This window comes from Lithobates pipiens, unplaced genomic scaffold (assembly GCF_037356315.1).
Source record: "Lithobates pipiens isolate NorthernLeopardFrog02 unplaced genomic scaffold, aLitPip1_a1.2 Scaffold_1, whole genome shotgun sequence".
Classification (NCBI taxonomy): Eukaryota; Metazoa; Chordata; class Amphibia; order Anura; family Ranidae; genus Lithobates; species Lithobates pipiens.
In genome coordinates, this window is record NW_027507685.1 from 20,961,355 (window position 1) to 20,982,881 (window position 21,527).

General features: G+C 44.4%; 1 protein-coding gene across 1 annotated transcript in view; it reads left to right on the top strand.

Moving 5' to 3' along the window:
• The first annotated feature begins 536 nt into the window (after nt 1-536).
• Nucleotides 537-21,527, top strand: part of KIAA1210 (KIAA1210 ortholog) — a 171,842-nt gene continuing 150,851 nt past the window's right edge. Inside the window, exon 1 of the mRNA XM_077484554.1 lies at nt 537-671. The gene's annotated coding sequence lies outside the window, so the exon portion shown is untranslated. The remainder of the gene's footprint in view (nt 672-21,527) is intronic.

Here is a 21,527-nt window from a genome sequence, read left to right on the forward strand (position 1 = left end):
ACACTCAAAATGTAAGTGGGCCGGTCTGGATGAACTCCAGGGCCAAATTTCTGTCCCAGTCCAGCCCTGGGTGAAAGAATGAAAGGCAGGGATGACACAGATATCTGACACTCCTGGAAGTGTCAAAAGCTGAAATGACTGTGACCTCATGCCTTCTCCTTTGGCTGCCACCACTTTTCTCCAAGTTTCTGTTTCCTCACCCCCCAATAGTCTTCTCTGCCCTCTACACATGACAGTGACAGCATGCAGCAAAATGCCCAGGCTTCTATGGGAAGGGGGGATGAGGGGTGTTAAATAGGGGGCTTTCTTACTTACCTCCATTATAGCTACCTACTATAGCTACTACCTCCATAGTAGTAAAAGCTCAGTTCATTAGATTTTTTGCATTTTCAAACATCAGAATAAATGTACAGGAAGGATGTCTTTGGACTCTGGAAGATGCAAGCTTTAACCTCAACTGAAATCAGAGCATTTTAAGGCCGTTGCTTACAAAGGGTTAAATCTCATGCTCACAAGCGATTAAAATCTGACGTGTAGCTGAGCTCTTCCCTTGCTGTATGGAGTCATGGGCGGTGACTGGGGCTGGAGGGCTTTATTGGGCTGGAGAGGAAACTCTGGATGGAGTTAAAGCACGTCAGCTGAGGGAGGCAGGAAGGAGAGGAGAGCGAGGGGTAAGTGAGCATCCTTCTGTCTGGGGGGGGAATTACATGATCAGTAGGGATCTCACACTCATTAACCTCTAGAATGAGCCTGTGCTGATCACATCCACTCTGCAATCACACACACAGGGAGGGAGCAACACAACCACACACTGACTTGATTTGTTCAAACATGCTTTACAACTTTTCTATAGAGCCAACATAGTCCATAGCGCGTTGCAGCAAGATGGTGATCCGAATATAACGAATGACATTTGTCACCAATGACACTCAATTGTGATCTGCTTTCTTCCACTTCCAAAAGAGCTCATCTCCTCTGCTTGGGATCCGGCTAAACTCCCTTTACAAATCATGGAGCTACATCGCTTTTTCTTGCTGTGGATATGAAATCAAATGTCTTAATTTTTGTTTTTATAACTTGGTATGAAATGTACAGCATTGTTACCCCTCCTTCATACACACATTATATATATATATATATATATATATATATATATATATATATATATATATATATATATATATATATATATATATATATATATATATATATATATTGTTTGTGTTTAATAATAATAAAAAAATATATAGATTTTTTTTTTTTTTTTTTTTTTTATTATTAATAAACACTTTTTATAGATCTCCTCCCCCCATATACAACAAAAGCACATTACAACACAAAACATTACCATCAAATACCCCATCTAACTGCAAAAAAAAAAAAAAACCAAAACACATTCAGTTACTTATGTTTCATTTGTATTAGTTTTATAGCTCATTTTACATCAGATGCAGTTTGCTGCGTTTTTAAAAGCAGCATGAACGTGTATGCAAGAAAAATTGATTTATTTATATTTTTTGCAATGAGTATAGTTTACACCATTGCAGTGCTTTCACATGTGTTAAAGGAAAAAAAAAAAAAAAATGCAACTTAGTAAGTAAACCTTTTTAAATTTAATTTAATTGGGGGGTGGGGGATGCACTGCATGCAGAAATTCACAGTGAATGCAGAGATTGTGTTGTACGTGAGCCGTTCTTTCTGACGGTTCTAGCTTGCTGTTTTTACTTAGTACAGAGTTACTTTTTTGGGGGGCTGTGTGTGGCTTTTTTTTTTTTTTTTTTTTTGGTAACTGTCAATGTTTACAGCATTCAGTTACATATTTTGTTCCTATGTATTTGTTTTTATTCCTGATTTATATTTTAGTTTGCGGTTTATTGTTTTATAACATTAGTATGGTAACGGTGTTTATTCATACAGCATTCCTTTACATACTTTTCACATGTATTAGTTCTATTCCTGATTTTGTTTTAGCTTACTGGTGTGTGTGTGTGTGGTGTGGGTTTTTTTTTTTTTTTTTATGGTAACTGTGTTTATGTATACAGCATTCAGTTAGACACACTTTCCATATGTATTTATTTTATTCCTGATTTGTTTTAGCATATCTTTTCCGTGTGTGTGTGGTAAATGCTGGGAAGGCTAGACCACTTTACTCTTATCTTTGTTTTATACTGCATTACAACCCATGTTTCTGAACAAGCGTGTCACTTTATGTGCATTGAGTCCCAAGGGTGTCACTTTCTTTGTTATCCTTACATGTATTAACGCATTTTGGGGACTTGAAGGGAAATGCCTAGGGTGAAGTTACTGGGTTAAACAGACTGTTACACTGAGGGCCATTTTTACCAGCGAGACCACACAGGTTGATTTGCTCTAACTGCTGGAGCAGAACATCCGTAGCTTTTATGGCACTTCATGCTATTTAGGTTTTGGTGGTACAGTTGTAGAAGTAAGTACTGTTTTGGGCATTTATTTATTTTTCCTCCTCAAGCCTTTTCTGCTACCAGCAAAAGGCAACCCTCACCTATTTATAAATGATTCCATTTACTGAAAGTTTTTTTCACTGGGGTAGACTCAAACAAACATACTTGTCCAGTGTTGTTCTGCTCTGAGCTGCAAATCAGAGGGTCCTCTCTGCCATCTTCTCTGACCTCATCAGGAGTCGGCTGTGTCTCTCCCTGGCACAGGAAGTTGGCCCCTGAAAATGCACTACCAGGTCCACTCTTCAGCTGCTGTTGAGGCATATGCCTCTTGAGGTATGTGGTTGCATATTCTAGGAGGCACCACGAGTGGGCTATGTGACATTTTTTGCTTTCAATGGGCTGCCCTACCCACAGAGATTGGGGGGGGGGGGGGAGACCCTGACCCTGACCCCTTATAAAAAAAAAAATTGCACAGCATGGTGCTGCGGCCACGACGGATCTGCTCAGCCGGGATCAGTCTGCTGAGCAAGCGTAGTCCGTCAGGCAGTTGGGGCCCATGTGAAAGGGGTCTTAGGGGAGCATTCTTCCAATTGACTACCGATCTCTAAAGCATTTTTCCCACTAACCACCATGCTAATGTATATTGAGCTGCAGATCTAGTAATTGTTGGCAGAGGCTCCCTAGCAGTGGCGGCCTGTGCATCATGGGCGCTGCCCTCCCTGTACATGTGCCCGGCCCCTTTCAGGACACCGGACACATGAAATACTATGGCGGGGTGTGTATTTTGAAGCATAGGTTCTAATAGGCTTCACAATAGGGTGGGCTCAGTGAATTAATTTTTGCTGTCTTCACACTAATGTTCCTTCCAGTCAATCGGCAGGTAGGTCTCCCGATTGACCAAAGTGTTAGGCAATCCTATTGGATGCCTAACATGCCTCAACGTGACCTGCTGGGGCCCCTTGAGAACTGGAGTTGAGAAACACTGTTCTAAGGAAATAGTGACTGACCATATCAACATCACATCCTGCCATTCAAAGGACAGACTTGAGTCTTTATTACAAGCATCTGATCTATCCTCCTTCAGCCTGGCTTCAATCAAATTGACATAAGGCAATATTGTAGGCCTGTTTTATTATTGCTTTACATACACTTGGAATTCATGTATCCAATAAGGAACAAGCCCTTCTGATTACTGAGGGGTTAATCTAATCAGTAATTTAGTAAATTTCTCAAAGTGGAACTTCATTCTCTCAATCAACATTGCATATTTTCTTTTCAATCCATATGCTACTAGCATTGGTAAATAGACAAAGTTATTTACTTGTTTTAAACTTATGTCATCTATAAAAAAAAAATATTATTTTTATTTTATTTTTTTGTTACTTGTTTGTTACTTTTTTGAGCTAAGCACACTCTCTCATGGATGCTTGAGCTAAGAGTAGATGGGTTCCAGGAAGTGCATGCTACATGAATCATCTGCCCTTACTCAAGATGGCCACAGCCAGAAATGCTAGCGGGTTGTCTTTCAAAGTGATTTCTCAACAAAATAAAGCATGGAGACATGGATGGGGGAAATTTGCTTTGAATATTAAAAAGTAATTTTAGTGTTGGTGGTGCTCCCAGATGCAGTGAATATCCACTTTAGGTGATATCCAATGGGCACTAATCTGCATTGATCTTTCACCAATCAGAAACTGAAATCTTGTTGCCGTTGATTTTGCACTGCCTTATTAAATATGCTTGTTCGTATTTATTTAATTCTTGGTCTGCATTATCTATTTCCTTGTAAATAAGGAGTGATAAAAGTTAGCAGGAGGGTAAAGTAGAGGAACTTTGAGAACATGTTTTTATGATCGATAAAATGTACTTCAGATACTGTATTTCATAGCAAATGAGTAGAAATGGTCAAAGACTCCACTGATATGTAAATCTTTAAAAATATTCCAAGGTGCATTATTAACATTTTCAGAAAACAAACAAATCCATTATTTCTTTAATTTCACTGCTGCGTATCAAGTGTTGAGCTTCCGGATTATGCTCAGGGTGTGCTCTGACATGGTAACAATCTGACATTCCTACAATTGTCTCTTTCATGCTTCATAAAACAAAGTATTGTTTTTTGGCATGTGATCCTCCCAAGGGAGAGTAGGGATAGAGTTTTGTCACATAATGTCCAGTGAATCTTGCGATCGCTTTAAAAAAGCAGAATGACAGCAAAAGTGAACCTAGTAAAAGGAGTTTCTCCACTTTTGGATGCCTGAATACTTTGTTATTTTCTGGTACAAACTGGATATTAATGGAAAACAAAATGCATAACTGAAAGACAAGTTTTATAACCTTTCCATAATTTATTTTATTTATTTTTTTTAATTTTTTTTGGTAAAAGTTTTCTGAAAGCCTTGGTCCCCTTCAGGCGGATGGTTGCATATCTAAAATATATCATAAAAATTTAATTTACTGCAGGGCCGTTTTAAGGCAGAGCAAAAGGGGCAGCTGCCCTGGGCCCTGTCATTGTTGTGGGGCCCAAAGCAGCTGCCTCACACTTGCCAACTATCCCAGTTTAAATTCCCTTGTCCTTTTGAAGTTTTAGTCCTGTGCCGTGTCCTAATATCTGTGTGAAGTGCTGGTACTAATACTGCCCAGCTCTGCCTTATTGTTGTGTACAGATGACTCGCCCGCAGACCCTGTGTTTACACGTAAATAACCAGCATTCATATGTAAATGGTGGTGGCTAGGGATGAGCTTCGTGTTCGAGTCGAACGTACGTTCGACTCGAACATTGGCTGTTCGTCCGTTCGGCGAAATCCGAACATTTTGGTCCGTTCGCGTCAAATTCGTGTGGCGCTCGCGGCCCACAATGCACTGCGATGGCGTAGTGCATTGCTGGCTCATGATTGGCCAAGCATGCACTGTGACCCCGCATGCTTGGCCAATCGCAGCGCCAGCAGCGAGGAGAGCCATGATTGGCCACAGGCAGGATGCCTGTGGCCAATCATAGCTCAGGCTGTGTAGTGCACGCCCCACACTATATAAGGCCACCATCGCGGCGGCCTTGTGTAGTGTGTTGGCATCTGAAGCAGTGGGTGTTCTGTGTACCTTCAACACAGTACACACTGATCGTTTTCGGCCGATTTTCTATCTTGCTGTTGTGTAGTGGTTATTGTCTGTGTGCCCTGACCGCAGTATACACCGCTATATTCACCTCACCTATATAGCTAGTGATCTATCTTTTATAATAGAGCTTGCAGTCAGTAGTGTTAGGAGATAGTGCTGTCTGCGTGCTCTGTACCCAGTACATACCGCTATATCCACCTACATAGCTGTTCTCTATTTGAGCCCACTTGCCATCTGCAGGAGTTATTGGAAGTTGTGTGTGCCTCCAGCACAGCACAGTATACATCTGTATATACCCCTTTATCTCTGGTGTTCTATAATAAAGGCATCTGCAGGAGTTAGTGGGTGTTGTGTGCCTCCAGCACAATATACACTACCCAACTGCTGTTTTACCCAACTCCCTTCAGGCCATTACCATGTCTGGAAGGCCAGCAAGGAGAGGCAGACAGGCGCGAGCCGATAAAAGAGGGCAAGTAGGCTCTGTGTCTAGAGACAACAGTGCTGGTCGTGGACGCGGTGCATTGTCATCAGCACGTGGCCATGGGACATGCTTGTCCTTCTTTTCGGCAGCTGGACATGTTGAACCGCAACATGCCAACGACTTGGTAGAGTGGATGACCAAGCCCTCTTCATCCTCCTCATCCTCTCTCACCCAGTCTCAGGGTAGTAGCAAAGCAGCTGCCAACGCATCGTCTTCCCTCCTCTCAATGTCATCATCAGTCACTCCTTCCCTAGACCCACCACGTCCTCCTGAGGAGTCTCCTGAACTCTTTGAGCACAGTGTTGGGTACATGCTCCAGGAGGATGCCCAGTGTTTTGTGGGCTCTGACACTCAGCTAGAGGAAGGCAGTAGCGTGAGCGCAGAGAGGGGATGCTCAAGAAGGACAGCAATCTGTCAGTCATGTTCCACAAGCTGCAGCATACTGCCAGGTTTGCTACAGCGATGAAGAGAGAGGGGATGATGAGGGCACTGACTCCACGTGGGTGCCTGGAAGGAGGAGGAGGCACATGTCCAACGAGGCAGGATGCCCTCCGGGGGCCAGCTTAGGGGCAGCACACCGACTGAATCACACCGCAGAGCTCCGCCTGTGCAGAGCGCTGCCTCTGGGCGTTATTCTAAAGGTTCTTTGGTGTGGGCCTTTTTTGAGACGAGTGCATCAGATCGCACCGCTGCTCAAGCGTATCTCACATGGCCAAAACATCAGCCGCTTGGGCACCACATGCTTGACCAGACATATGTTGACCTGCCATGCAGCTCGTTGGCAAGCGTACCTCAAAGACCCACACCAAAGAACAAAGCGGACCTCTCCTTGCTCCTAATCAGCTGGCATCTCCAACCCCACTAGACCTTCAGTCCTCTCTGAAACCTGCTCTGAGAGGAATGAAGGTGTAGAATTAGGTGCGTCACAGCCAAGTGCTTCCGGGAACTCTGCTAGCGGTACACCCACGTCCGATTATAGCAGGCAAATGTCCCTGCCCCAGCTGCTGGACCGGCGGAAGAAGTTCACTCCCAGCCATCCACATGCCCAGCGGTTGAATGCTAGCTTGGCTAAATTGCTAGCACTTCAACTGCTGCCTTTTCAGTTGGTAGACTTGGCCCCCTTCCGTGAGTTTGTACAATGTGCGGTTCCTCAGTGGCAGGTCCCCAAACGCCACTTTTTCTCATGGAAGGCGATTCCGGCTCTCTACCGGCATGTGGAAGGCAATGTCCTTGCCTCGCTGGACAGGGCGGTCAGCGGTAAGGTGCATATTACCGCTGACTCATGGTCCAGCAGGCATGGACAGGGACGTTACCTGTCTTTCACGGCCCATTGGGTCACTCTTCTGGCAGCTGGGAAGGATGCAGGACAAGTTGCAGTAGTGTTGGAGGTTGTTCCGCCACCACGCCTCCAAAATGCTACTATTGGTTGTGACACACCTCTCTCCTCCACCCCCTCCTCTTCTTCTTCCTCCATGGCCTCTTTCAGTGCTCTGTCCTCAGAACCAGCGGTGCTCCGTAGGCGTTCCAGGGGCTATGCAAGTACGCAGGCAAAACTATGCCATGCCGTGCTTGCGCTGGTTTGTTTGGGGGACAGGAGCCACACTGGGGCGGATGTTTTGTCAGCTCTGCAGGGGCAGGCCGAGAGGTGGTTGACGCCACGCCAGCTTAAGCCAGGAATGGTGGTTTGCGACAATGGCACCAACCACCTCTCCGCCCTCCGACAGGGACAACTGACCCATGTGCCCTGTGTAGCTCACGTCCTTAACCTGATGGTGCAGCGGTTCTTGGGCAGGTACCCCGGCTTACAGGATGTCCTGAAGCAGGCCAGGAAAGTCTGTGTGCATTTCTGCCGATCATTTAATGCCTGTGCTTGGCTGGCTGAGCTCCAAAAGGAGTTGAACCTGCCCAAGAACCGCCTTATATGTGACATGCCCACCAGATGGAACTCGACATTGGCCATGCTGCAGCGGCTGCACACGCAGCAGAGGGCCATCAATGAGTACCTGTGCGACTACGGCACCAGGACAGGGTCAGGGGAGCTCGGTTTTTTTCTCACCACGCCAGTGGGGCATGATCAGGGATGCATGCACTGTCCTGTCACCATTTGAGGAGGCCACAAGGATGGTGAGCAGTGACAGTGCATGCATCAGTGACACTGTACCTCTTGTCCACCTCTTGGAGCATACGCTGCGTGGAATAATGGACAGGGCACTTGAGGCAGAACAGAGGCAGGAAGAGGAGGACTTCCTTGCCTCTCAAGGCCCCCTTTATCCAGACAGTGTTCCTGCTGTGCCACCCATCACACAGGAAGAGGATGAGGAGGAGGATGATTGTATCAGCATGGAGGTGGAGGCTGGCACTCAGCATCCGTATCAGCAGCAGCAGCAGCAGTCTTGTAGGGATGATTTACAGTCCCAAGAAACACGTGGACTTGTACGTGGCTGGGAGGAGGTAGCTGTGGATCATGTTGTCCTTAGTGACCCAGAGGACTCCGGACCGAATGCCTCAGCTAACCTACACTGCATGGCCTCCCTGATCCTGCAAAGCCTGCGGAAGGATCCTCGTATTCTTCGGATCAAGGAGAGGGACCATTACTGGCTGGCCACTCTCCTTGATCCACGGTACAAGGGTAAGGTTGCCGACCTTATCTTGCCATCGCAGAGGGAGCAGAGGATGAGACATCTCCGGGAGGCCTTGCAGAAAGGTCTGTGTAACATGTTCCCAGAGACTGGGAGGTTACAAACTCCTGGTCCTGGACAACGTGTTGCTGAGGCATCGGTCAGAAGGAGCGGTGGAGAAGGTGGCCGTCTGACTGATGCTTTCAGACAATTTTTTAGTCCACAGCCCCAAGGTATGATCGGTTCCAGCACCCATCGCCAGCGTCTGATTTACATGGTGCAGGAATACCTAGGGGCAAGGTCAGACTTGGACACCTTTCCCACCGAAAATCCTCTGGCTTACTGGGTCTTGAGGATGGATCACTGGCCAGAGCTTGCACAGTATGCAATTGAGCTACTGGCCTGTCCTGCATCCAGCGTTCTTTCGGAACGCACCTTCAGTGCTGCTGGTGGCTTTGTTACCGATCACAGGGTGCGCCTGTCCACCGAATCAGTTGATCGACTGACCTTCATCAAGATGAATCCAGTCTTGGATCACCCACAGCTACCAAGCACCTGAAGCTAATGTAACCGAATAATTTTTTTTGAAATGCCACATCCCTTCAAGACTGCCTATGCTGATGCTGAGTGACTGTCCTGTTATGTTGATTGTCTATCCTCTTCCTCCTCCGCTGATATGTTGGAAGAACATTTCTGGTTCTGGTTGATGCCATCAGCCCAATTTTTCTGCCCCTGTTTAACAGGGGCATTTAAGTACATTTTTTGATGCAATGCTTTGCAGCAGGGCTAATTCCTGCTATCAAACAAGAGTATATGGGAGAGGTTGCAGTGTGGTGGCACCAGCAGCAGTGCCTAAGGCCAAATTTTTCTGCCCCTGTTTAACAGGGACATGTAATTACAATTCTTGATATAATATTTCACAGGAGGGCCCCTTCCTGTGCCCACCCAGAGTAATGGTGAGGACTTATAGTGTTGTGGCACCAGCACCACAACCACCAAAGGTAAATTTTTCTACCACTGTTCAACAATGGCATGTAATTACAATTCTTGATATAATTGTTCACAGCAGGGCGCTCCAGCGCCCACCAACAGTCACTTTGAGGGCTTACAATGTTGTGGCAAAACCAACACCTTGTTCCGCCATTTCTGCAGAGCATATAGGGCAGGCCCCTACTTTCAAACATCCAACTTACAAACATCTCCTACTTGCAAATGGAAGGAGACAACAGCAAGTGAGATGAAAAAAGATGGACGACAAAACAAATTATACAGGGGTGATAACCCTTCCCTATGTTTTCCAAAAAGCTTAAAAATAGTTTTTTTGACTGGAGCTACACTTTAAAAATGTACCAGTTGAAAATTACAAACAGATTCAACTTAACACAACAAACCTACACAGTCCCTGTCTTGTTTGCACCGCCTGTATACTGCTGTTCTGAGTATATAGGGCCTGGGGGCCACACGCATTTCCTTTTTTTAATATGGGTACAGGGTTCCCCTTAATATGCGTACAAGACCCAAATAGGCTGGTAATGGGCAGGGAGGGCTACCCATGCCATTTTTCTCAATGATTTTCAACCATATTGCAGGAACCAGATATAACATTAAAACCGCAAGCGGTTTTAAATGGTGTTATTTCCGTTTAATGTCATTTTGTGCACTTTTTTTTTTCTTCACTTTAATCGTCATTAACCACTTCAGCTCCGGACCAATAAACACCTTAAGGACCAGAGGTCTTTTTGCAATTTCGCACTGCGCTGCTTTAACTGGTAATTGCGCGGTCATGCAATATTGCACCCAAACGAAATTTGCGTCCTTTTCTTCCCACAAATAGAGCTTTCTTTTGATGGTATTTGATTGCCTCTGCGATTTTTTTTTTTTTTTTTTTTTTTTTTTTTTTTTTTTTTTTTGCGATATAAATGGAAAAAGAGCGAAAATTTTGAAAAAAAAAGATATTTTCTTCTTTTTGTTATAAGAAAAATCGAATAAACTAAATTTTAGTCATACATTGAGGGCAAAATTTATTTAGCCACATGTCTTTAGTAAAAAAAATGTCAATAAGCGTATATTTTTTGGTTTGCGCAAAAGTTATAGCGTCTACAAACTAGAGTACATTTTCTGGAATTTACACAGCTTTTAATTTATGACTGCCGATCTCATTTCTTGAGGTGCTAAAATGGCAGGGCAGTACAAATCCCCCCCAAATGACCCCATTTTGGAAAGTAGACACCCCAAGGAAATTGCTGATGGGTATGTTGAGCCCATTGAATATTTTTTTTTTTTGTCCTAAGGGATTGAATAATGACAAAAAAAAAAAAAAAAAATTTTTTTTTACAAAAAGTTGTCACTAAATGATATATTGCTCACACATGCTATGGGCATATGTGAAATGACACCCCAAAATACATTCTGCTGCTTCTCCCGAGTACGGGGATACCACATGTGTGGGACTTTTTGGGAGTCTAGTCGCGCACGGCACCCCGAAAACCAATCACCACCTTCAGGATTTCTAAGGGTGCAAATTTTTGATTTAACTCCTCACTACCTATCACAGTTTCGAAGGCCATAAAATGCCAAAATAGCACAAAACCCCCCCAAATGACCCCATTTTGGAAAGTAGACACCCCAAGCTATTTACTGAGAGGCATGTTGAGTCCATGGAATATTTTATATTTTGCCAAAAGTTGCGGGAATATTACAAACTTTTTTTTTTTTTTGCACAAAGTTGTCACTAAATGATATATTGCTCACACATGCTATGTGCAGAAGTCAAATTACACCCCAAAATAAATTCTGCTGCTTCTCCCGAGTACGGGGATACCACATGTGGGGGACTTTTTGGGAGCCTAGCCACGTACGGGACCCCGAAAACCAAGCACTGCCTTCCGGATTTGAATATAAAATGCTATAAAAAACAAACTAACCAGAGTCACCCGTAACACTTATATGGTGATCAGTGGTGAAAGGGTTAACTAGGGGCAATCAGGGGGTTCAAATTTTTATTAGGTAGTATATGGGGGTCCCTGGCGCTATATAAAAACCTGACAGGGAACCTAAATAACTAACTGGCTAACCAGCGTCACCAGTGACACTTATACTGTGATCGCTGGTGAAAGGGTTAACTAGCAGCAATCAGGGGGTTAAAACCATTATTGGGTAGTATAATATCGGGGTACCTAGCGCTATAAAAACCTGGCGGTGAACCTAAAAAAATAACTAGCTACCTAGCGACACATGCAGCGATCAGAAAAATGATCGCTTAGTGACACTGGCAAAAGAGGGTGAAAGGGTTAACTAGCGGCAATCAGGGGGTTAAAAACATTATTGGGTAGTATATCGGGGTACCTAGCGCTATAAAAACCTGGCGGTGAACCTAAAAAAATAACTAGCTACCTAGCGACACATGCAGCGATCAGAAAAATGATCGCTTAGTGACACTGGCAAAAGGGGGTGAAAGGGTTAACTCTAGGGGCAATCAGGGGGTTAAATCTTTATTGGGGGGTGATAGGGGGCTACCCTGGACCTAACACTAACTGTCCTGACAGTTTTTACTGTCACAACTGACACTGAATGCATTGATCAGTAAAGAAATGATCAATGCAATCAGTGACACTGTGACTGGGGGGGGAGGGGGGGCGGGGGGGGGGATCGGGGGGCGATCGGGGGGGGGATCGGGGGGGGTTTGTGTGCCTGTGTGTACCTACATGTCAGTGTAGTGTTGGTGCACACTTACTTTTACTGTTCTCCTCGTAGTCCGGTCAAAAAGACCGCCCCGAGGAGAATGACATCACTTCCTCCTTCCTGTGTAAACAATACACAGGGGAGGAAGCTTCTCATTAGCCAGGAGCGATCCAGAGGGGGTGGCCGAAAACCAACGGCCATCCCCTCATCACGGAGCGCTCCTGGACCGAATCGGACCGCCGTAACCAGCGGGAGGGGGTCCGATCGGACCCCCCACCCGCTGGAAGGCAATCACGTGGATGTACGTGATTATGCCTGCCTGTGCCATTGTGCTGACGTACAATGGCAATACGGCGGTCCTCAAGTGGTTAAAATCAGTGCTCCCGCCAAAACGGCCATTTTAAAAAACATTTTAGGCATTGACCCATGTCCCCTGGGGCAGGAGCCAGGTCCCCAAACCCTTTTTAGGACAGTATCTTGCATATTAGCCGTTAAAATTAGCACTTTTCATTTCGAACGTTCGAGTCCCATAGACTTTAATGGGGTTCTAACGTTCGTTCGAATTTGGGGTCCGTTCGAAAGTTCTTGTGCGAACCGAACCGGGGGGTGTTCGGCTCATCCCTAGTGGTGGCATTCATAAGTAAATAGCTGTCGCTGGCAGCATTGATATGTAAATAAAGGCGGCATATGTGTATCCTGCACCCCTGCCTTGAGGAGATGATGTGCTGTAACCTCTAGCAACCAATCTGTGAGCAGTAATATTGTACAGTAATCTCTAGCTTCCAATTAACAAGAAGAAATCATTTGCTGTAACCTCTAGCAACTAATCAATGAGCCAAAATGTGTGCTGTAACCTCTAGCAACCAGTCAGTAAGCAGTAATTATATGCTGTAACAGCTGGCAACCAATCACAACTGCTCCCTTATCCAATATAATAAACTGATTTTAAGTCTAGCTGCTATTTATTGTATGTCTAAGAGCAGGTGGAGAGTGAAATTGAATGGGGGGGTCCAAGAAAATTTTTGCCCAGGGTCCACTCAATATTAAAGACTGCCCTGATTTACTGTCTGGCTAACACAGTTGAACAGTTTATTTATATTACTTTTTTATTTGATTTTTTTCTGTGGATATCATAAGCACATGCAAATTTTAAATTTTCTGGGGAAATGATGGTAGGGGCAAGGCAAACCAACGGACAGCTCTCCAACTTCCCAGCAATTCTACCCACTCTGTCCCAGAAGACAAATCGCTACTTGTGAAGATGTGTAAACTGATCCCAGAAAGAATTGACTACACCCATGATGATGCAACCATTACCAAAGTATTCAGGCACTGCCAGGTCTGTAGCAGTTTTGGTGGAGCTAGTTTTTTTTTTTTTTTTTTTTTTTTTTTTTAAGCACCCTGTAGGACTTTTATTAGCAGCAGTAAAGTTAACCTGCACTTGCCCCATACATTTTCCAGAACATTATATTATATTATATACCCACAGCAGCCTCCATGTGGTCTTTTAAATACACACAGCATGGGACATAGCCCATGTAAGAAAAATTAAATTCAAATAAAATCTGAAGTTTTTCAGAGGTACTGAGATGATTCTAACCACTCTTGGACATCTGAAACTGGTAATGCATCAAAATAAATAAAAGGAAGTCGCAAAAGATTCAGGATGGAGATTACAGATTGTGCAGATGGTCACTGACACTTGTTTTAAGATAAACTTTGTATATGATTTTGGCATAGTAACAGCAGTTCGGGTATTGATTTCACTTGTTGCCTGGTAAAGCATTTGGGCCTATTTTTAGGCTTCAGCTATATAAGAGTAGTGTGGAAGAGCTTTTTACAGAGGGTTTAAGATACAATTCGGCTTCAATTTGTGACTGTTAATTGGTTATGCACCTGATTAGATGTGTGAACATATACCAGATTGGAGCCTGTGAGGATGGGCTTTCTGCTTGTTGATCGCATCAATTTTACATACATCTGAGCCCACGCTGAATTTGACCTTCTGATGTGCCTTTTTGACCTGCTTTAAAGGAGATGTATTGCCAAAGCTATTTTGGTTATACTTGTCCTGTAGGCCACAGGAGTGCAATTCATTTTGCTACCTGGCTTAGGCTCTCAGTGAGCTGCTAAGAGCCTGAGCAAGCGGCTACTGCCCTCTCCACAACCGAGCCCTCCAGTGAGAGCAGAAACTGACAGTCGCCACTCTCTGCTCAGAGCAGGGGGAGAGAACTGAGCGATCAGCTGTGTTTGCTCGCTCTGTTCTCACTGTGGGGTGGGGGGGGGGGGGGGGGGGGGAGATGAGATGCAGACAGTATCGGATCAATGCTACATCTGCCTAGGAAAGTATAAATGTCCATACTTTTTTGGATTGCTACAGACTTTTATGTGACTGCAAAACCCATCTGATGTTAACAAGTCCCTAAAACCATTTTCGTACAGGACTAATGAATGAAGTTGCACGTTTTCCCATGCATGTATCTGGGTTCCCACACTCCAAAGACATGCTGGTAGGTTAATTTTGGCTCCTGTATAAATTGGTCTATTATGAATTAATGTGAAATGGAGACCTATGCTCTTGTACTGCATAAACTGGTGCTATATAAATGTATGTAGTAAATGAACATGTAGCGATGACACTTTGGACAAAGTGTCTGTCATGTACAAATTTAGTTTTTTTGCCTCAGAACAGTAAAGGGGTTCTGAGGGTTAATTATGTAGGTTTAACTTTGACATCAGTTTGGCTGGGCTGTGTTAGAGTTCTGCATGGTCATGTGTACAGTGAGGTGCATATGACAGGCTCAGAACCAGGCCTGGTTGGACGCTTTTGGGTATCTGGCTCTGGGGAAAGCAATCAGTGGGTGTGCCGGGCCCCACTGAGGGTACTTAAGATGTTGACGTCACGTGTTCTAGGTTAGTTCGTGAGGCCTTAGCGGTCTGTTCCTGGACCAGGGTAGCCACGCGAGGGGTAACTGTCACATGAGCGTTCGTCGCGCTGCAACTTGCTAGGCCCAATAGACTGGTCTGGGGTAGGGATCCGTCTGTTCTCAAGTCTTGGAACCAGCTGGTCTGAGGCACAGTAACTGAGGGAGCATTCAAGGTGTCCAGATGTACTCTCGGCTTGGAGGGGCACTGAAGCTCGTTTAAACGACCGGGGGAGGACACTTCGGAGGAGGGCCAACAAGCTGGCATCCTGAGAAGTGCCTGGTTGCTGAGTTGTGAAGGACACTGACAAATTCGTGTTTTTTTTTTTTTTTTTTTTTTTTTTTTTTTTTTCCAGTACTGTCAAGGAGACCGAGAATGTTTCGGGTACTGAGGAAAAAAGGTTCCTGTTCACATCTGTTACCAGTTACTCAAGGTCAAAGATATCACAAGTTCTGGATCAAAGTGCTGACTGCCATAATCTCTGGCTAGAGATTTGTTCAACTTTGAAGTGCCCAGCTGCAATTGGCTACTCTCTGGGTGGTATTAGAGACTTTCTGATATTGGCAGTTCAAGGTGCCTAAGTTTCTTCACCCTTGCCCTCTGTTCCCATACGAGATTGTGGTGTTGGATGTTACCCCTGCAAATAACCTTTTCTAAAGGACTTTAATGGTGTCAGTGTCCAAAGTTGTTGGGTACTAACTCTGGTAACCCCTAGACGTGGAAGAACCAGCCAAGCGGATGTAACCGGTAAGCTGAAAAGTTACGGCCGCTACAAACACATGATCCTAAGTTTTGCCGCTGCTATTGCTTACTCCAGGACTATGATGTTGATCCTGCTATCCCTTCCTATTTGGTAAACTCACCTGGAACAAGCCTGAAGGATAGGAGTTTAGATTTTACTGCTCAGGCACCAACCTAGATCAAGCATGCAGTCAGTAAAGTCTGTTTTAGGATGGTAACACCAGAGCCTATAGAAGAAGCTCTTGTTTTCCCATTCCAACAGATCCACTTTAATGCTGAATGTTATCTGCAAAACATAGCCCTAGCTACACGTTTTTCTTAAATCTAGTTTAGTTCAAGTGGTATTGTATCCAAAAGAGAACTTTTTTTTTTTTTTTTTTTTTTTTTTTTATTGCAGCTTACCCATTCTTGGATGTGGTAGTTGCATTTGTTTTCTTAGGTTCTATTTTTACCTGCTGATTCGGCCACAATTCTGTTTTTCAAAAGAATAAGCTCTATTGCAGATGTGGCAGTTACAGGGATGAGGCAAACCATTTAGCACTGTCAGGGGTGCGTACAATGGTCAGCTTTTAGTTCTTTATGTGAAACATTTATCCCAAAAGGAAACAAACCAATGCTAGAACTGTTTTGGGGTGGTTTTATTTTTATTTATTTTTTGTTAGCTGGAGTTTGGCTTTAATTTGTTTGGTGTCTAAATCTGCCCCAAAGATGCCCCCTGTGCTCCTTAATCCAGAGTGGGGGCACTCTAATACAGGAGATGTATTACTGGCCAGGTCACCAGGGGAAAATTTAAAAAAAAGTGCAGCCACCACAGTTTAGGGTAATCTGCAATATTACATTTTTGGTTTTGAGTTTAAAGTGTTGCTAAACCCACAACAGTAAAATCAGTCTGTATATGCAGCATAGCATGCTTGATATACTCACTGGAATTTAAGGGGTTAACCCCCTTAAATTGCATTGTGTAAAAAGACTGTTTTTATCCTTATGTACAGATCCTTCCCTCCCTGCACCGTTCATCCTGGGGAAGGCCACAGGTAGGGTAGCTGACCTGCACAGTTGTCGTTTATGCTGGAGAGCACACTTGTTGTTCAGAGCTAGTCAGGTCACATTATATTGACCTCACACATGTGAGCGTGTATACAGGCTGTAGTGGAAATCTCCTCCTACCTGACCTCTCAGCACTGGAGAAACTCTGCAGTTTATCATGTAACCGTGGTATACAGATCAGCCAAAAGGGTATATAGTGGCAGTATTTTAATGTAAAATGATTTATAAGCTGTGGGCACTGTAGTGGGGTTGAACCATTTTTCATATTGCTGGGTTTAGTAACACTTTTTAACTAGCCGTTTGCGCTATAGCCTAATGACGGCTACAGCACGGACCTGAATTTCCTGGAGGCAGTCATAGGACGTCCTCTCCTTTGTGTGCTGTGATCACCGATCTGAGTAAGAGGCTGATTCAGGCCCCTTAACATGTGATCATCAGCTGTCAGCCAATGACAGCTGATCACATGTGTAAACAAAAGCTTATTGATCTTCTCCCCCCCCCCCCCTTCTCCCCACCGGCTTATGCTCAAGGGACATTCTTCCCGAAGAGGAAGGAGGCATATCTGCCCTCTCTGTGCCTGCCAGTGCCACCTAGCAGTGCTGCCTTTCAGTGCCTCCTCATACATCAATGAGGGAGACAAATTACCTGTATATATATAAATATATAAATATAAATATAATATAATATAATATAATATAATATAATATAATATAATATAATATAATATAATATATAATATAATTTTTTTTTTTTTAAGTTCGGTCTTTTAAAAAAAAAAAAATTAACTAAAAATAAAAACCAGAGGTGATCAAATGCCACCAAAAGAAAGCTCATATTTGTGTGTGTGTGTGTACAAAAACCAAAAAATACACATTTCATCTGGGTACAGTGTTGTATGACTGCACAATTGTCATTCAAAGTGCGACATCGCTGAAAATTGGTCCGGACAGGAGCGGGTTTAAGTGCCCAGTAAGCAAGTGGTTAATACCGCTTTTAATGGAAAAACAGTCTTCTCCTTCTTCATTGTGTAAAGCACTCTACTTGCTGTTCTGGGATATATCTATATCGAAAAAAAACTGAGGCAGCTGACACCAGGCCAAACACAAGTGCAAAAAAAGGGAAGTTTTGTTAGTTTCCAATGTGTAAACAGTTGTTAAGGCGTAACTTCCAGCTGATGCATGCAAACTCACTGAAAATATGAGAAACAGTTTGTTTTTTTAATTATATTTGCCAAAAGATTTTGATGTGATTTATGTTTAAAAAAAAAAGATTGTATGTATAATTTGCAGTTGTGTACATCATAAGGCAGTCCCTTTTCTTGGTTCAACAGTGGCGGCTGGTGAAGTTTTAGGATGGGGGGGGGGGGGGGGGCGGTGCCAGCGCCAGACCCTTTTTCACCCTCCCACTTGGTGAAAATGGGTGTGGCTCTAAGGTGGTGTGGTTATTGTCTGAGATGAACCAGGGAGAGAGGCATGGAGGGACAGCAGGCCCAGTTCCTACACAACAATGGAAATGTGTATTCTAGAAAGTTTAACAATCAGCAGATAAAGATATTTCAAACACCTGGTGTTAGCACTTCAATCATCCCGGCACCATGGTTGTTATGGTGTCGGGATGATTGAAGCGCATTATTTCTATTTTATAACATTGTAATATAAAAGGAAATCCCTCAATTCGCCATAATGCAGAATCAGTGGGAGCCCTGAGCGTGTCACTAGCCACCAGATGCCATCAGGTGCCCCCAGTGGAGTCCCTCCTTACATGCAGCCTGTGTCTCGCCATCAATTGCAGCAGCCTCACATCAAACCCCCCCCCCTGCTTACATAAAAGAAAATGGGTTGTGGGACTTTAAATGAGCCATGGATATGTGCTTGGAATGGTCTAACATGCATGCATACATACATACATACATACATACATACATACATACATAGATAGTAAGGTTGAAATAAAGACACCAGTCATCCAGTTCAACCTGAGTGGGTGTCTACAATTGTCGCTATCCCTGTACATTGCACACTCGCATTGATCCCTTCCCTCAAGGAGCCCACAATCCAAGGTCACCATTCATATACTGTGGCCAATTTTGGACAGAAGCCAAATAACCTACCTGCATGTCTTTGGAGTGTGGGAGGAAACCGGAGCACCCGGAGGAAACCCACGCAGGCACAGGGAGAACATGCAAACTCCAGGCAGGTAGTGTCGTGGTTGGGATTCAAACAGGGCAGCACAGTGGTGTAGTGGTTAGCACTTTCACCTAGCAGCAATAGGGTCGCTGGTTCAAATCCTGACCACGAAACCATTTGCCTGGAGTTTGCATGTTCGCCCTGTGCCTACGTGGGTTTCCTCCGGGTACTCCGGTTTCCTCCCACACTCCGAAGACGTGCTGGTAGGTTAATTAGACCTTGTCTAAAAAAAAAAAAATTGCCCTTAATATGTGTATGTGTTTGTAAGCGTGTCAGGACCTTACGGGGTAAAGGACCACGCAAAAAAAAAACCCGCAGATTGACTCCGGTGGCAAGAAAGCACCCTGAGGCGATTCAGTTTGCATAGGTAGTGCTATACAAGTCATTCACCAGTGACCCTTTTTACTGCTAGGTGAGTGTGTTAACCACTACACCACTGTGCCGCCATTGTGTGATACCTAAAGTTTAATTATCACTGTCCCTACTGGGAAGATCTGTATAACCATAAAGGGTTGCTAATCAATCCAATAAATTAAATACAATTGCTGAATAGTAACCATATATAATGTATCATATTTAATAGACCACGTAGAAAGAAGCATAATAAATTATAATAATCATATTGACATATTTAATGGATAGACATAATTGGTACAAGTAATCGCAATTAAAAAATTGAATATACAGAACAAGTGAAAAATGGTTATCCTAATAAATCCAGTTAAGTGAAATTCATGATTGACGCAAACTTGACTTGGCATCCCTGAGTGTGGAACCTACGCATTTCATGGCGATTTCGGACAATCATCAGAAGTGGGATGCATCAAAAAATGGCTAAAAAAAAGGGGAGATCGAGTAAATGGGTCAGTCACCGTCTCAAATAAAAAAATAAAAAATAAAAAAATAAAATAAAAAATCATGCTTTTAAAAAGAGAGCAGGTTTTAAGAGTAAATGCAATACCTTTGGCAACACCTAGGTGAATAACCCAACAGACCCGAAAAGGGAATAGGATGGTGGCACTGAGCGGTCTCCCCCCGGGGTTGAGGCAGGCACACATCCCCTTCCCCCCTAAGCCATAGCTCTCCAGAGGACACAGAGGAAAGGAGAAGGGGTAGCAGGAAACAGCAGCCATAGGGAGAAGCGGACAGCCACAAAACAATGCCAGAGTATGAGGTATACATGTATGGGCCACAGATCAGGTTCTAAAAAGTAAGAAATTAATGATAATAGACAGTGAATGGGGGGGGGGGGGGGGGGGGACTTGTGAAGAAGATTAAATCAAAGATAACACTTCAACCTGTTTTGAACATCTGTCAAAAAGTGACTAGGTAATGAAAAACAAATTGTCAATAAATTTGTATATATGTGATAAAGTAATAAGGTGAGTGATGAAAGTGTATTAAATTGCCTATATGTAGGGGGGTATAAGTGTTAAGTGAGCATGTGTCTAGTTTGATCCTGGAATGGGAACCACCCAATTACCTGAAATGTGGATCAAAGCCCATAGAACCTCTCCTCCTGTTGGAATATGTGGAGTGAGCTGCTGGCTCGACCCTGCCTTTGTATCCACAAACTGTCACCGCCTACGTCATGCAACACGTTGGCCATATGATTGGATAGAGTGGACACCCGCCTGAGGTACAAAGACCTCAATGGTAGTCCATCCCATCCCCCCTGGCCACGCGAGATGGAAAAAGCACTGACGCAGACCGGCGTCAACAAGATGTCGCACAGGAGGCGTGCTAGCATGACGCCGAGGTCTGACCCCCCCCCGCCCTATCACCTGACAGGGATGGGCGGGGGAGAAGGAGCTAGACTCCTCGCAACCCCAGGAGAGAGATGCCAAATTAACCACTTGCCGACCGCCTCACGCCGATGTACGTCATCAGAATGGCACGGGCAGGCATAAGCACATATATGTACGTCCTTTGCCTCCCGCGGGTCGGGGGCCCGATCGGGCCCCCGCCCGGTGCCTGCGGCGGTCGGTTTTCGTTCGGGAGCGATCCCGGACGAGGGGACGGCCATTCATTCATGGCCACCCCCTCGCGATCGCTCCCGACGAATGGAAATCCCCGGTGACATCACTTCCTCTCCTGTAATGTAAACACAGGAGAGGAAGTGATGTATTCTCTCCTCCGTGTCGGTATTTTTCGTTCCGACACGGAGGAGAGCGGATCAGTGAGTTGCACCAACACATCCCACACACAGTAGAACATGCCAGGCACACTCACACCCCCCCTTTACCCCCCGATCACCCCCCCAATTACCCCTGCCCCCCAGTCACAGTGACACCAATGTCATTTTTTTTTTTTT